The sequence below is a fragment of the Saccostrea cucullata genome, unplaced genomic scaffold, assembly GCF_032062105.1.
Source record: "Saccostrea cucullata isolate Sc308-1 unplaced genomic scaffold, CSIRO_AGI_Scuc_v1 ctg239, whole genome shotgun sequence".
Lineage (NCBI taxonomy): Eukaryota > Metazoa > Mollusca > Bivalvia > Ostreida > Ostreidae > Saccostrea > Saccostrea cuccullata.
This window is the reverse complement of record NW_026939884.1, coordinates 851,281-869,840: the sequence shown is the minus strand read 5'-3', so window position 1 is coordinate 869,840 and position 18,560 is coordinate 851,281.

The window sequence follows — 18,560 nt, the reverse complement described above, 5'->3', positions numbered from 1 at the left end:
TATTTTTGTATTTATATGAAGCAGAATTTTTTCAAAATCTTTAGTGACAAAAAAAAACCCCACTTGCTGAGGGCTTCAACTCGACATTTAGATACATCGACGACTTACATGTATTGCGTGGTGGAGTGGTTAGAGCGTCTGCTCAAGAGTTGCGAAGTAAGGAGTTGATTCTAACGTTGCGGGTTCGAATCCCACTGTGGGAAGCGGAGGCCGTCCTTCAGACGAGACCATGTAAACCGAGGTCCCGTGTCGCAGTAGGTGCTGGTACGAAAAAGATCCCTCTCTGCTCAATAATTATATGGACAACATTTGCAGCTCTCCATCGACAAATGGTGGCGTCTCCATATAAGTGAAAAATTCTCTAGAGGGATGTTAAACAATATGTATACAATCAATCAATTAACAACCTTCATATAAATTAGTTGAATCTGATACGGACAAAATCGATAAACAATTGTATAAAAAAAAAACCAAGCCCTTCCCAACTCTCAATTTGCTTCCGACGCCATTAAGGTATACCTTTACTCACATGACTAAAAATTCCACTGATAAGAACGAAAAACCACCTATTGCACATTGTACACCTATGATTCTTGTGTTAATTTTCATTTTCGAATAACTAGGTCAATGACCTACTTTTCATGCTAGTGGCCCCTGAGTATTTCTCGGGAAATACCTCAATTTTTCACACTATGACCAATTTTTTCTTTGCTCACAAAATATTACAAGCAATAAAACTCTTTAAATAATGAAATATCATTGCATAGGAACAGTGTTGCTTCATATAAAGAAATGATTAGAGTTTGGGCCATAAACGTGATAATTATTACAGTCCGAATTTCCTCTGTCAAATTTATATTTTTGCCCCAGTTTTAATCGAAAAATTACAAAAATCTGACTGATAAGAACTCTAAATTATTTATAGCCTCAGGTTATTTTTGTTGCCCTAATTCTCATGATATTAATATTATATGGGGTCAATGACCAAATTATTGAGATATATGTTGTCTGGAATGGTTTTTGTACATATTTTTTAATTTCTTTATTTCATAGATTAAATTATTTGAAATAATTTCTAAGTTTTATCACATAAAATATTTGCAAAACGATGTCTAAAAATACATGCAACCTTTACTTTGTGATTAATATTGCAAGAAATAAAAATTTTCACAAAAATGAAAAAAATAAAAATTTAGTCCGAATTTCCTCTGCATTACCATACATTGACTTGTTCCTGTATATTTTCTTCAAATAATAAAATATTGAATTTTTGAATTAATACTGAGATAAAACATGGTAATTTTATCCATTTAGAACAATTTTTGATTTAACATATTATACTTTATAAAATTTCCTTTCTGATTTCTGAAACCTGAGTAAACGTCATCCTTAAATGATATCATACTTCATTAATACATTATGATTACCAAGGGACATATCTGCAGCAAAGAAGGGGGGGGGGTGTTGGGGCGGTGGAGAAATTTCGAATATAGGAATTGCATGATCACATGGGATTTTTCCCATTCAATCTAAAGAAATATAAAATTTTGTCTGATTTGTTATGGAATTTCTGCTTTACTTGCACTTCTTATAGATATTCAGTGAATCAGGTTTGAAGACGAATGTCTACGTTATCTTCAGAACTTTACCTGGAGTGTAAGTATACGAGTCCATGGGAGAGTAGAAACAAAACGAATGGAGACCGTTTAAGTATAATTGACCGGATTTTCATTTTGTCGATAAGTTTTATCTCTGCTCAAGTTATTAAGGTGAGATCATGAAGATTTGGTATTAAGGAGAAGAGAATAAGTATATTAACGGAGGCAGAAAATCGCCACATTAGACATTTCGAAAGCATTATGAGAAGTGAGGGGAAACCCAGTAACAAGCATCCCGCCATTTCATTCGTTGATGATGGTTTCAAAGGATGGTGACCATTATACAATATTAGCTATTTTATGAGTGTTGATATTGTCTTCTCGAAAAAAAAGAAAGTATAACAGGTAAAGGCTTTCTTTGAGAAAATGTCATTGTCATCTGAAAATATTCAGTTGAACAAATTTCAATCAGACAAAGTGAAAGTAGAAGTAGGTTTTTGTAATACATATGTACACATATGATCAGTCTAGTGGAACCCTCAAACGGGGGTATACCCCCAAACGAGGGTTTTTCTTCCCTTAATGCAACGCGCGAAAGTCAAGAACGATAACTCTTCTTATTTAAAATATATAAAGTACCAATGCACTGTCCCGTGGTATCTTTTGCAATTTAGTGGAATATAGCTACTCAGTATGTATGTGTGTGGACATGTATATATACGTGTATGTATGTATGTGTTGGTATGTATTAAAAAAAAAAAAATATATATATATATATATATATATATATATATTTTTCATTTCTGTGTATGTATATCTCTGGCTTTTTTGCATTATGGTACACGGTGGTACTTCTTTATATATTTTTAATTACAATATGTATTTAAAGTTCACATGTTAGCAATTATTTCAACTTATGAACCATGTGTAAATTATTAAGTATATACATGTACTAAGAACACATCACATCTTATTAATAACTATTATATGCTCTGTTTAATAATCATGTATGTAATATGCCCACAAGGGCCCTGATCTGGAATAAATCTATTCTATTCTATTCTATATATTTTTTAAAAAAATCACAAACATGCAAAAATGATCCGTCTTCACCTTTATTTTCAATTTAAGGTCAGACGAGACGTTCCTAAAAAATCTGTTTTGTATATCTTCATAATGTATGAAAAATATTCAAAATTTTAATAACATTCTGATTTCTAAACCAGTTTTTAAAAAATCCAAACACTTAATCATTTGAAATCGGAAAATTATTTTTCTTCCCCAAAGGATTATATAAGAAAAACTACCCCTGGTATCTTGCAGAAATGCCTGGTAAGGTACCTTAATTTTTTGTGAGTAAACATGTTTAAGTAGCAATACTTCAATGACAAACTCTTAGAAAAAAATTATCTATTATTAAGGAACGTCTCAACTGTCCTTAAAAAAAATAATAAATTACTTTGACGTTGTGCACGGTGTTGGTACACATTGACGTTACGTCAAAATAACGTTAAAAAGTCATAACGTTGTTATAACTTTTTGAACCTTAAAAAAATTAAATAAAAGGGCACATAATGCTCAATATTTGAACCTTCTTTTTTGAAATATTTATATGTTTTTTAATTAATCTTAATAATAAAATTTTAATTACTTAAATGCCAAAGGCACTCAGTGAATATTCCTCTTTCTATTTTTCTCACTTGTCTGTTTAAAGAAAAAATATGTAAGTAGCTTTCCCTTTCAACCTCCTTCAATATTTTTTTTCAGTTAGGTCATTACAAGTCTTTTATTTCTATGTAGCGTCCGCATGCGGTTTGGGTGTATAGAGAAAAAAATGAGATATAAATTTTTATACTTCCTACATTTCAATGGACAGGGGCGTAGCTGCCTATACGCCAGCACGCCATGGCGTGCACATCTTTTAGTCCAAAAAAAAAATTACTGTGCATTTTTATAACATTTATTATTAAAAAAATGATTATCGTCATATAAAAAATTAAATTCCTAAAAGATTCCGTGTAAACTTACTATGCCTGCAGGCCTAACGTTATATATGTAATACCTATAGTTAATCCGGATTTACAAACTCTTTTCATAAAAATTCCAATTTAAATGCGCGTAACTGTATTTCCGATAATGAAATGACTGGCATGGTACGTATTATACAAACTAATCAATAATGTCAAAAACACCCGAATTTGCTGGATTGAAATTGTTTTGTTTTATTTTCATTATTTAAAAATTAGACAAAAAATGGAACTAAAAATACCTTTTTTAAAGTAATCACAAAAATTCAGACAATGCACTTGATTTTGTAAAAAAAAAAAAAACATAAATATTTTTTAAATATTAATAGATCTATTATTTTTTGGTGTCATGACTCAAAATATCGCGAAGTTGACTTCATCTCGTAGCATACGTTATATATTTAAAAAAACCGTAAATTTTGTTCAGTCTAAACGTGAAAACCCAGGAGCTTCCGGGGCCTTCGCCCCCTGGGCCCCCACCAGGGCTTCGCCCTGGACCCACTGGGGGCCTCAAAGCGGCCCCCAGACCCCCTGCTTTTTTTGGCGTGCACATCATTTTCATCTAGCTACGCCCCTGATGGAACTGGTGTCATTTTGAATTAAAAAGAATAGAATCAATTTAGTATATTGAGGGGATGAAAAAAAAAGAGGGATAGAGACGTTTCACCATTATCGAAAATCTGGTTTATCACGAAAATTCTAAAATCTTTTTACGATTTTTGGTGAAAGAAGGGGAGAGGGGCTCTTGTTATGCATACTTCGTTTAGTAGGGTATTTTTTTTGAACGATATTACTTTGGGGTTTTCATAATTTTTTCCTTTGGTACATGTACACATGATGATTAAGGAAGGCCCACACTTTTACGGCTCCGGTTCTAATTTTACACATCAATATAAAATTCTGATTTTCACTTGTCTATTGATATAAAATCTTTTTGGGTGATTGAAAATGATTAAGCAAGTATATATTTATTTATAATAGTGTTATTGTGCATACAAAGCATTTAATATATATTATTTATGGAAATTAACACTTTGTACTCTGTCCATAAGATCTATATATGTCATTTAGTACATACACAGACACAGAATTCTTAATTGCTTTTATGGACCTATATCTTTTTTAAATTTCTTTTAAGCAAACTAATCTGAGATCTATTTTTATTGATTTAGAACCTATACCATCCATTTAATTTTTACTTTTTAAAAATTTTGCAATGAATAATTGGAAAAATTGATATTCAAAAAATGGGGGTATACGTCTTCAAAAGACTGTTTTGTTAAAATTCTCTGGTCAACCATAATAAATTAGGTGTTTTTGTTAATATTAGATATAATTCTTAATAGTTTTAAAGAAAAAACGGCATCTAAACAGGTTAGATTTTGAGAATTATAAAAAAATAAAGATATTTTGAGATTTTTTCTGAAAGACATGGACAGATTCAACATCAATTTGTTAATGTTTTGCAGTAGAGATTTCAAATATTCTCTTGGCACATGAATATTTTTGATCTTCATAAGTTTTAACATAAATTTGATGTGATTTGGTGCATAACTAAGAGAAATATGATATCATACTTTTTATGTTCAATTTTGGTTGCTGAGTTTTTAGAGGTATGTGCTCTGAGACATGTCGTATGAAAATTAACCTGCAAAGATATGTCTTTTATGGGTGTTTTAGTTAGTTTAAGACTTATTCAAGGTATTCAAATTGAAAAATTATCAGTTTGACAGAAAATTCTGAAAGTACGGGCCTACCTTAAGTGTAATAAATATAATTTGTGAAAAAATCTCCAAGCTCCGGGGTTGAATATTGGGGGTGGAGTGGGGGTGGTTCGTGCATGACCACAAGTACCTGTGAGCTGGAACTACGGACCTGCATGAAAAAAGCCACGGCGATAATAATTTAACGCTTCCGACGTCATATGTACGCATTGCGTAAAATGACGTTTTTCGTACCTGTGACAAAATGGCTACACTTTTATTGATGCTTGCATTTATTTCATGTAGACCATTACTGTAAAGATTGTGTAATTTGTAAATGCAGCATTAAATGTTCTTTCAAGCTACATACATGATTGCTTGATATCTCACATTAATTTATATATTTTTGATATGTTACTGAGACATATTTAGTAACGATAGTGCCATTTTGTTATGCACGCACGAGTTACTGTATGATACAGTAACTCGTGCGTGCATAACAAAATGGCTACACTTAAGAAAGCCTTCCTAATATTTACGTTGGAATAGTAATATAAAATGTATCAACTCAATTAATCTAAGAAATATATGTACTAAAAGATTATTCACCAAATTTAATATTTGTCTGGGATTTATGTCTGGTACACATCTCCATTTTGGCTAATGTCAGTGTAAGGAAACAATTTCTTACTGTTAGACATTTTACTTACGCACTGTAGATCTATCCAGTCTAAATTCGTAAAATTGATAAAATGATGTTAAAAACTCAACAATATCTTAAAGAATGCATATATTTTATTGTACCCCTTAAATTTCATTTAATTCAGAGAATTGTAAGTGCATTTTTTCGTACCTTTTAGTTGCGCGAACAATAATTTATGTAACGTCGGACACGGGAATTTTGCTGTAAATGACAAACACTGATTAATGCCTCATCATAGTTAAAATAATTTTAAATTATTTAAGGAGGCTCATTACACCACTTTTTGATGACGTACTACACAAAAAAAATATACCTCCAGTGTTTCAACCGTTTTCCTCTGGGGACGAATTGTACAGATAGTGTCAGTTACCTATATGATATGACCCTCACCTTTAAAACGCTTTAAAAATAGATGAAACATGCGGTGTAATAAACAGTGAAAACAAAGAAAAGGATTCATTATGCGTAAACCAAGAAGGATTGTTTTAAACAGAAACAAAAGAAAGCAACAGCCAAATCTTCGCCAAAGTAATGTGTAATTTCATAGCGAAGCAGTGAGCTCTGTTAATCAAATGGCAAGTTTGTAATGGGGAAATTCGAGTTAAAATCTCCAACCTTGTTGAAATTTAAAAAAAGTTATATACTTGCACTGTTTACTGTGTTGGTGTTAATTTATATATTTGCTTTATTGATTTACCCGGTAAATATGTACTCTGAAAGTTTAAGGCTTTGTTCTGAATTTTAGATATAATGTTCAAACGTTCCTTAGTGTTTTGAGTCTTGGGTAATTAGGAAAGATAACTCTTGAAAATTTTCATTTCGTTGAAACATTCTTCATTCAATTTGTCAGATGCAATTCATTGAAATACATTCCTTGTCTCTTCAGAACTCATTTTCTTAATAGTTTTTGCACAGATTAAAAAGATAATGGCATTAATTGTTTTTTAGGAGAAAAATATTCTTCCTAATAAAATTAATATTAGGTAGTATGAGCTATTTTCATTGTGTGTACATGTCTAAAGAAGAAGTCCATCATTTGACACTGAAAGTTCTGAAATTCTTGTAATAATAAACTTGAAATAAAATATTTAACTAAAATTAGAAAAAATTTAAAAAATTCTCTAAAAAATATTTCTGATATCAATACCTCCATTTGGATATTTGACATCTACATTATAAGTAATGCTCTAATGAAATCTAAAATAAACTGTGGATGTAATGAGCCACCTTAAAAGAAAATTTTAAGAATTATTCATTACTTTAGATAACATAAATGATTTTATTTTTAATTTAAAGTAAATATGATATCGTGAAACCGCCATTTTCTTTGCGACATAAAGAGTTAGATATTATAGCATCAACACCGTGCGCAACGTCTTTTCGTTTTTATTTACCTCATTTCTGAAGCACAAAAGTTTGTTTACAGGACAGAGGAAATTCTGACGGGCACAGAAGAAAGTGTCGAAAAATAATTAATAACATGTTCATTACACAAAATTTGTAATACCGGGGAACGGAATTATATGTAGTTTAACTTTAAACAAAACATTGTTTGTAAAAATCTAGTTCAGTAGTTGTATCAAACCTGGTGGTTAAGGCACAGAATACGCTAACTTTGGGAGAGAAAAAGTCTCGATTTTTGCAATAAACATATATTTTTTCGCAATACAATCTCTTTAAACATCTTTAATCTATCAAATTTGAGTACATACAGAGCTACGAAATAATCCATCACTTTGCACGAGCATATTTTGTGGACCACACGTTTTTCCGTGAAAACGGCACTTTTTTGAGTGTCTGCGCATGCGCGTACCCCCGTTTGAAGGTACGGATTTCCTACTTCCGTTTACCCCCATTTGAGGGTTCGACTAGACTGATGATACCGCAATTTTTATTTTAAAAAATAAAAGAAATTGTTTTTTGTATTTATAGATAGCTTATATGCACACATTTTTAAGAACGAATAGATTACCTAGTAAGAATATGTTGATTGTTTGGAATATAGAATGTCTGCTTGAATAAATGGGTGACCACAGGGGCTTGCTCCCTGCATGTCTAATTATTTATTATGTTCCCCAAACGAAGTTGGGGAACATATTGTTTTTACTCTGTTTCTTATTATTAAGGTCTTTCGTCTTCAGGGGAAGACCTTTCTGTTATTCTTAGGTTTCTTTTTCACTTTTTTTATTGTTTTTTTTCTTACCGATTTTGTGCACGCGATTTCTCGAAAACGGCTTGATGGATTTTCATGAAACTTTCAGGACTCATGTATCATCACTTGAACGTTATGCATTTTTTTTTCTTTTTTGATGACGTCACTTCCGGTCTGAGATATTGCCGATTTTATGAATTTTAAAGGGTTGTGTTGTCCAGAGTTTTTCTGAAAAATGAGTTGAGATAGAAACATGAAACTTTCAGGCATGATAGACCTATGTCTGTAGATGTGCCTTTCGTATTTGGCTTTTTCTGGAAACGACGTACGTCGGCGGTCGCTATGGTCCGAAAAATGGTCTATCATAAATTTGAAAAATTTAAACACTTTTTCAACAGTATCTTTTTACCTGTAAATATTTTATCAAAACACATAGAACAAAAGTTGTTAAGAATGTCACGATCTTTGAACGGATATCAACTATAAGGGGCTGGCCCCTAAAATTAAGGGCCTAGAGGGGCCGAAAGTTTTTTTTCTTATATCTCAAAACGTATTGAGAATTTGTAATACGTCAAAGAAGCAGAGTTGTTCAAAATGTCAAGCTTAATCTATTGGGGTCATCAAAAAACGTCCGGCGGCGTCACTTCCGGCCAAACCGAAAGTAGTCGGAAAATGCGTATTTTTGCCGTTCTTGACAAGTGTTTTGGTAACATATGACTCTGGGAGCATAAAAATTAATTTTCCGTCCGTCGTCGTCACTTCCGGTCAAACCGGAAGGACCAAAAAATTGATTACTTTTGCATTAATTAACATAGCTTTAGAGGATTCAAACCATTTTGGTGCGTTATTTCTCATTTTTGTTAAAAATGAAAGCTACTTCCGGTCAAAACAGGACGGAAGACCTACTCGTTGCTTTGCAACGAGCTTTGCTCTAGTTATTATGTTCCCCAAACGAAGTTGGGGAACATATTGTTTTTACTCTGTTTCTTATTATGTTCCCCAAACGAAGTTGGGGAACATATTGTTTTTACTCTGTTTCTTATTATTAAGGTCTTCCGTCTTCAGCGGAAGACCTTTCTGTTATTCTTAGGTTTCTTTTTCACTTTTATTATTGTTTTTTTTCTTACCGATTTTGTGCACGCGATTTCTCGAAAACGGATAGATGGATTCTCATGAAACTTTCAGGACTTATGTATCATCACTTGAACCTTATGCGTTTTTTTTCTTTTTTGATGACGTCACTTCCGGTCTGAGATATTTCCGATTTTGTGAATTTTAAAGGGTTGAGTTGTCCAGAGTTTTTCTGAAAAATGAATCGAGATAGAAACATGAAACTTTCAGGCATGATAGACCTATGTCTGTAGATGTGCCTTTCGTATTTAGCTTTTTCCGGAAACGCCGTACGTCGGCGGTCGCTATGGTCCGAAAAATGGTCTATCAAGAATTTCAAAAAGTAAAACACCTTTTCAACAGTATCTTTTTACCTGTAAATATTTTATCAAAACATATAGAAGAAAAGTTGTTTAGAATATCATGATCTTTCAAAGGATATCAACGTTAAGGGGCTGGCCCCTAAAATTAAGGGTCTAGAGGGGCTGAAAGTTTTATCCTTATATCTCAAAACGTATTGAGAATTTGTAATACGTCAAAGAAGCAAAGTTGTTCAAAATGTCAAGCTTAATCTATTAAGGTTGTCAAAATACGTCCGGCGTCGTCACTTCCGGCCAAACCGGAAGTAGTCTGAAAACGCGTATTTTTGCCGTTCTTGACAAGTTTTTGGGTAACATATGTCTCTGGGAGCTGAAAAATCAATTTTCCGTCCGTCGTCGTCACTTCCGGTCAAACCGGAAGTACCAAAAAATGGCTTATTTTTTCATTTATTAACATAGCTTTAGAGAATTCAAACCATTCTGGTGCGTTATTTCTCATTTTTGTTAAAAATGAAAGCTACTTCCGGTCAAACAGGACGGAAGACCTACTCGTTGCTTTGCAACGAGCTTTGCTCTAGTTATTATTATTTTTCTTCTTCCTGGGAAAATTTTGTCCACGAGTGATCTTGTAAACTACACATCCGACTAAGGTAAAATGTTTTTAGGGTCAGTAGACATGTTATGTAGATTTGCCGAACGAAGGTCATTTTGCGCGCACGTGCTTGCAAGAGCACGCACGTGCAACACATGAAATGACCAATATAATGGATATTGCTGTAACTTTTCTTTTTCTTGATGAATTTTTTTGAAACTCATAATGTAAGGATACATTAGTAGTATAGACAAGATGGCATGGTCAAAATAGCAAAATCTCACGCGCATGCACGTGTGCTTCGCTCTGATTGGCTGAAACTAAAGTCTCAATATCTTTCTTGTTTCTTGTCATAATCTTTTGAAATTTTGGACATAGTCCTACATTATGAAGATCTACAGCCTGATATATAAAAATTTTCATGAAAGCATGCGCATGCGCTCGTGCTGCAATCTGATTGGCTGAAACTTTAAATGGCTATATCTCCTTTGTTTTTTGAGGAAATGCTTTGAAATTTAAAACATAGTCATGCATTAAGATATCCTAAAATATGATATAAATAGAAAAAATTTATGAAATCATGCGCATGCACGTGTGCTGCAATCTGATTGGCTGAATCTTTATATGGCTATATCTCCTTTGTTTTTTGACGAAATGTTTGGAATTTTAAAATATAGTCATTCATTTAGATATTCTTTAATACGATAAAGATAAAAATTTATGAAATCACGCGCATGCATGTGTGCTGTAATCTGATTGGCTGAAACTTCAAATGGCTGTAACTCCCTTGTTTTTCAACCAAACAGGATGGGATTTAGAACATAGATAAATATAAGGGACTTCTACAAAAAGGTGTAGTCATTATGCACGTGCTTCCACGTGCGTGCACGTCAAAAGAGTAAAATTAAAAATACACTCGAATGAGTGAATTTTTTAATACTTTTGGATTAAATGCTTTAATATTAAGTATATTAAAATTTGAGATATTGTAGACAAGATAATATGGTCGTTACACACATGAACACGCGTGCAGTGCCTATTTTTAAATATATTTTGTATTTTTCTGGGAAGATCTTGATTAAGTCTAAATTCCATAAAGTATTTCTTATCTAATAGAGATTACAGGGAATATGGCACGAAAAGGGAGTTGGGGAGCATTTGGGGAACATCTGTAACGGTCCCCGTTACAATTAGCACTAGTTATTATTATTAAGGTCTTCCGTCTTCACGGAAGACCTTATAGTGATTCTATTGTTTCTTATTATTATTATTATTATTTTTCCGTACATCAAATTTTGTGCACGCGATTTCTCAAAGATTACTGGATGGATTTTCATGAAATTTACAGGAATAATGTGTTGTCATCTGAAGTTATTTTTTCCGAGAGATTTTTTGAAAACTCGCTTCCGGTGCCAAGTTACGGGACTTTTCCTGAAATTAAAATGACATTTTGTCCACGATTAAACTCAAAAACGGTAAAAGATATCAACATGAAACTTTCAGGGATTATAAATCGTGATATTTACTATCCAGGACGCGACAATTTGTTCGTCGTCAGTACTTCCTGTCGTAAGGAGATGCGAAGATAAAAAATCGAATTTTCTAACTTTTTTGATTTTCAATATTTTTCATTTCTTTTTGGAATGCTAATAGACACTTTTTCAATAGAGCTTACAATATAACTTGTTTGAATATTGGTTAATCAGAACTCTAGATATTAATATTTGAAAATCTGAAGCGGACCCAAGATGGCGGCTGTCTCTGTCAACTCCGCCATTTCGCGAGTAGGGGTTTATGGAGGCAGCTGAGCGTTTGACTAAATGATACATGAAAAGTAAAAATACTATATTGACTTTCACCTATCAGTACGCTGAAATATAGTGACAATCTCAAAACTTAATTCCCGTTTTACTGTTTTAGTGTAATTGGGCTAGATACGTGTGTGCAATGTGTTAAATTTACTTTCTTAGCGTCGAAATAAAATAAAGGCGATAAGAAGTTGTTTAATTTAATATTTAATTTCTACCTTTTCATGAAGGTGTAAAGAATCGGGTTAGTTCACCTTTTCATTTCTTTTGTGTTACTTACCTATATAAGATATAGAATATGTACGATCTGTGAAATATATTTTCTAAACCTCGAAATTAGGGCTTAAAGAACGTTCCTTTTTCTTTATTCTATTGAAGCTATCACACTTATTTAATGAAACATTCTAAAGAAAAGGCGCGCAGATCAACTTGTGGCGTTTGGCGCGAAATTATAAATTGTGCCGCGCCTTTCGTGATTCTTAGACAGATGTATTGTTGAAGAAGTATATTTAAGTACATTTAGAGCAGTGGACTCAAACGCGTAATTTAAGCATGTTGGGAATAAGGAGGAAAAAAGGGCGTTGGGTTTTCACGCTGGCGACCTGGGTTCAATCCCCTTTGTAACCAAATCTTTTTTATTACTTTTTCAGCTCGATTTTAGGTTCTTTTCCTGAAACGGACGGAAGACCTCTCGTTGCTCGCAACGAGATCGTTTCTAGTTATTATTATTATTATTATTTTTCCGTACACTAAATTTTGTGCACGCGATTTCTCGAAGACTACTGGGTGGATTTTCATGAAATTTACAGAAATTATGTGTTGTTACCTGAAGTTATTTTTTCCGAGAGATTTTTTGAAAATTCTCTTCTGGTGCCAAGTTACGGGACATTTTCTGAATTTAAAATGACATTTTGTCTACGGTTAATCTCAAGAACGGTAGAAGATATCAACATGAAACTTTCAGGGATTATAGATCGTGATATTCACTATCCAGGACGCGACCTTTCGTTCGTCGTCAATATTTCCTGTCGTAAGGAGATGCGAATTTAAAAAAGTGCATTTTCTAACTTTTTTGTTCTTCAATATTTTTCATTTATTTTTGGAATATTAATAGTGACCTTTCCATTGATGCTTACTATATAAGTTGTTTTAGTATTGGTTAATCTGAACTCTAGATATTAATATTTGAAAATCTGAAGCGGGCCCAAGATGGCGGCTGTCTCTGTCTACTCCGCCATTTCGCGAGTAGGGGTTTATGGAGGCAGCTGAGTGTTTGATTGAACCATTCTGACATAAGGATACATGAAATGTGAAAAATTACCTGGACTTTCACGTAGTAGTACGTTGCAATTGAGTGCCAATCTTGAAACTTAATTTCCGTTTCACTGCTTTAGTGTAACTAGGCTAGATACGATATGTAATGTGTACAATGTGTTAAATATACTTTCTTAACGTCGAAATAAAATAAAGGCCATAAGAACGTTTTATTTATTTAATTTCATTGAAGCTATCACACCTATTTAATAGATCAGTCCAAAGAAAAGGCGCTAAGATTTACTCGTGGCGTTTAGCGCGAAATTATGAATAGTGGTCCGCCTTTTATAAATCTTAGACAAATGTACTGTTGCAAAAGTATACAAAAGTATATTTAGAGCGGTGCTCCAAATTATAGCATAATAGTATGCGCGTTAGGGATAAAAGAGAAAAAAAAGTGCATTCACGTTGGCGACCTGAGTTCAATCCTCCTTGTGACCAAAATTTTGAATCACTTTTCAGCTTAATTTTACGAGGTTTTTTTTCCTGAATCGGACGGAAGACCTCTCGTTGCTCGCAACGAGATCGTATCTAGTTCTTATTATTTTTCTTCTTCCTGGGAAAATTTTGTCCACGAGTGATCTTGTAAACAACACATCTGACTTAGGTGAAACCTTTTTAGGGTTAGTAGGCATGTTATGTAGAGTTGCCGAACGAAGGTCATTTTGCGCGCATGTGCTTGCAAGAGCGCGCACGTGCAGCACGTGAAATGACCAATATAATGGATATTGCCGTAACTTTTCTATTTTTTGATGAAAAGTCTTAAAACTCATAATGTAAGGATATCTTAGTAGTATAGTCACGATGACATGGTCAAAATAGCAAGATCTCACGCGCATGCACGTGCGCTTCGCTCTGATTGGCTGAAACTAAAGTCTCAATATCTTTCTTGTTTTAAGTCATAATCCTTTGAAATTTTGAACTTAGTCACACATTATGAAGATCTACAGCATGATATATAAAAATTTTCATGAAAGCACCTACATGCACGTGTGCTGGATAGAGCGCGCACATGCAACATGTGAAATAACCAATATAATTGATAAAGCCGTAACATTTCTATTTCTTGATGAATTTTTTTGAAACTCATAATGTAAGGATACATTAGTAGTATAGACAAGAAGGCATGGTCAAAATAGCAAGATCCTACGCGCATGCATGTGCGCTACGCTCTGATTGGCTGAAACTAAAGTCTCAATATCTTTCTTCTTTTTTGTCATAATCCTTTGAAATTTTGAACATAGTCCTACCTTATAAAGATCTACAGCGTGATATATAAAAATTTTCAAGAAAGCATGCGCATGCGCGCGTGCTGCAATCTGATTGGCTGAAAATTTAAATGGCTATATCTCCTTTGTTTTTTGACGAAATGCTTTGCAATTTAAAACATAGACATGCATTAGGATATCCTACAATATGATATGGGAAAAAATTCATGAAATCATGCACATGCACGTGTGCTGCAATCTGATTGGCTGAAACTTGAAATGGCTATAACTCCCTTGTTTTTCAACCAAACAGGATGGGATTTAGAACATAGACAGACATAATAGACTCCTACAAGAAGGTATAGTCCTCATGCACGTGCATGCACGTGCGTGCATGTGAAATGAGTAATATTAAAATACGCTTAAATGAGTGTATTTTCTAAAACTTCTGGATTAATTGATTTGTTATTAAGTATATTAAAATATATATATAGTGTAGACAAGATGATGTGGTCATTACGCACATGCAATTTCAGATGAGCACGCGTGCAATGCTAAAATTTAAATACATTTTGCATTCTTCTGGGAAAACGTTGTTTAAGTCTAAATTGCATAAAGTGTGTCTTACTTAATAGCGCTTACAGGGAATACGGCACCAAAAGGGAGTTGGGGAGCGTTTGGGGAACATCTGTAACGGTCCCCGTTACAATTAGCCCTAGTTATTATTATTTTTCTTCTTCCTGGGAAAATTTTGTCCACGAGTGATCTTGTAAACTACACATCCGACTTAGGTGAAACCTTTCTAGGGTCAGTAGGCATCTTATGTAGACTTGCCGAACGAAGGTCATTTTGTGCCCACGTGCTTGCAAGAGCGCGCACGTGCAACACGTGAAATGACCAATATAATGGATATTGCCGTAACTTTTCTATTTTTATGCCCCCCTTCGAAGAAGGGAGGGCATATTGCTTTGCTGCTGTCTGTCGGTCGGTCTGTCGGTCCGTCGGTCTGTCGGTCTGTCGGTCCACTTAGTTTCCGTTCATTTTCTTCACAACCGTTGCACATACTGAAATGAAATTTGGTATACAGATATATCATTGAATATCTAGGTCAAGTTCTGTTTCGGATACGATCGCGTTATTTTTGACAGAGTTATGCCCCTTGGACTTAGAAAAATTCCAATTATTTGCAGTTTCCGTTCATTTTCTTTACAACCGTTGCACATACTTAGATGAAATTTAATATACAGATATATCACATGAATATCTAGGTCAAGTTCTGGTTTGGGTTTGTTCGCGCCATTTTTGACAGAGTTATGCCTCTTGGACTTAGAAAAATTTCAATTATTTGCAGTTTCCGTTCATTTTCTTCACAACTGTTGCACATACTGAGATGAAATTTAGTATACAGATATATCACATGAATATCTAAGTCAAGTTCTGTTTCGGGTACGATCGCGCCATTTTTCACAGAGTTATGCCCCTTGGACTTAGAAAAATTCCAATTATTTGCAGTTTCCGTCCATTTTCTTTGCAACCGTTGCACATACTAAGATGAAATTTAGTATAGGGATTTATCAGATTAATATCTAGTTCAAGTTCTGTTTTGGGTACGATCGCACCATTTTTGACAGAGTTATGCCCCTTGGACTTAGAAAAATTCCAATTATTTGCAGTTTCCGTTCATTTTCTTTACAACCGTTGCACATACTTAGATGAAATTTAATATACAGATATATCACATGAATATCTAGGTCAAGTTCTGGTTTGGGTTCGTTCGCGCCATTTTTGACAGAGTTATGCCTCTTGGACTTAGAAAAATTTCAATTATTTGCAGTTTCCGTTCATTTTCTTTGCAGCCGTTGCACATACTGAAATGAAATCTTGTATACAGATATATAACATAAATTTCTAGTTCAAGTTCTGTTTTAGGTATGATTGCACCATTTTTGACAGAGTTATGCCCCTTGGACTTAGAAAAATTCCAATTATTTGCAGTTTCTGTTCATTTTCTTTGCAACCGTTGCACATGCTGAGATGAAATTTAGTATACAGATTTATCAGATGAATATCTAGGTCAAGTTCTGTTTTGGGTACAATCGTGCCATTTTTGACAGAGTTTTCCCCCTTGGACTTGGAAAAATTCCAATTTGGGGGGAGGGGGGCATAAGTGTTTTACAAACATCTCTTGTTTAATGACATTTTTTGAAACTCATAATGTAAGGATACATTAGTAGTGTAGACAAGATGGCATGGTCAAAATAGCAAGAACTCATGCGCATGCACGTGCGCTTCCCTCTGATTGGCTGTAACTAAAGTCTCAATATCTTGCTTGTTTCTTGTCATAATCCTTTGAAATTTTAAACATAGTCCTACATTATGAAGACCTACAGCAGAATATATAAGAATGTTCATGAAAGCATGCGCGTGTGCTGCAATCTGATTGGCTGAAACTTTAAAAGGCTATATCTCCTTTGTATTTGACGAAATGCTTTGAAATTTAAAACATAGTCATGCATTAGGATATCCTACAATATGATATAGAAAAAAAATCAAGAAATTACGCGCATGCACATGTGCTGCAATCTGATTGGCTGAAACTTGAAATGGCTATAACTCCCTTGTTTTTCAACCAAACAGGATGGGATTTAGAACATAGATATATATGGGAGACTCCTACAAGAAGATATGGTCATCATGCACGTGCACGCACATGCGTGCATTTGGAACGAGTGAAATTAAAAACACTCTTGAATGAGTGATTTTTAATACTTTTGGACTGAATGCTTTAATATATAGTATATTAAAATACATATATAGTGTAGACAAGATGATATAATCATGTCGCACATGCATTCACATGCGCACGGGTGCAATGCTAAAATTTGAATATAATTGGTATCCTTCTGGGAAAAGTTGTTAAAGTCATAAATGCACAGAGTTTGTCTTATTTATAAAGCTTAAAGGGAATATGGCACCAAAAGGGAGTTGGGGAGCGTTTGGGGAACATCTGTAACGGTTCCCGTTACAATTAGCACTAGTTTTAAAAATCATATACAGTAATAATAAAACTACACAAGGGAGGACGCCATTTTGGACCCCTTCCTCGCTTCAAACTCTGTTTTCATTATATTTTGCCGCATTTTACTCACTCACCGCCTCAGATCTATCATGTAATGATTCTTCTAAGACCTTATGCTTGAATTTTCCCATTGGAGCCTCTATAATACACATTTCAGACTAAAAAATAATTCAAACACACTGACGTTAGGACAGTTGATATGGACAGAAAGCGAAAATGCATTCGAAAACTTCAGGGTTTTTCTACTATTTTAAACAACTGCTAATTATAAATTTGATAAAAACCATGTTATAATTCCGTATTCGAATGTAAAATGCTGAGGTTACTTTCACTTTCTGTTCATATCAACTGTCCTAACAAGCGCTTTTGGATTATTTTTATACGCCCGTCTTATTATACGCCCGTCTTAAGACGGGACGTATTATGTTATAGGCTTCGTGTCCGTCCGTCCGTCCGTCTGTCCATTCGTGTCCGGCTCATAACTTCAATACTATTAGGCCTAGGATTATCAAACTTTGTCAACTGATACTTCTTGGGTAGACGGTGTGTCGCGCACCAAAATTAGGTCGCTCTGACCTTTAATAAAGATGCTATGGCCAAATATGGAAAAATCCTGTCCGGCTCATAACTAGAAAACTATTAGACCTAGAGCTATCAAACTTGGCAAAAGTATACATCTTAGGTAGAAGGTGTGTCGCGACCTATTTCAAGGTCACTGTGACCTTTAATTTTAGTGAAATTTTTTAAAAATTTAAGTTTTTTAAATTTTAAATTTCGTAATCCTAAAAATGTAAAAAATAGAGTTGTATCCTTATTAAAAAGTATTAAATCAAGTAAAAACTTATTTTTTCATCATATACTTTTCAGCAATCTTAAACAAATTTCAGTGTTAATGAGAGGAATTCAGTTTGTCCCATGGGCATAATTATCAAGCACTGGTCAGGAA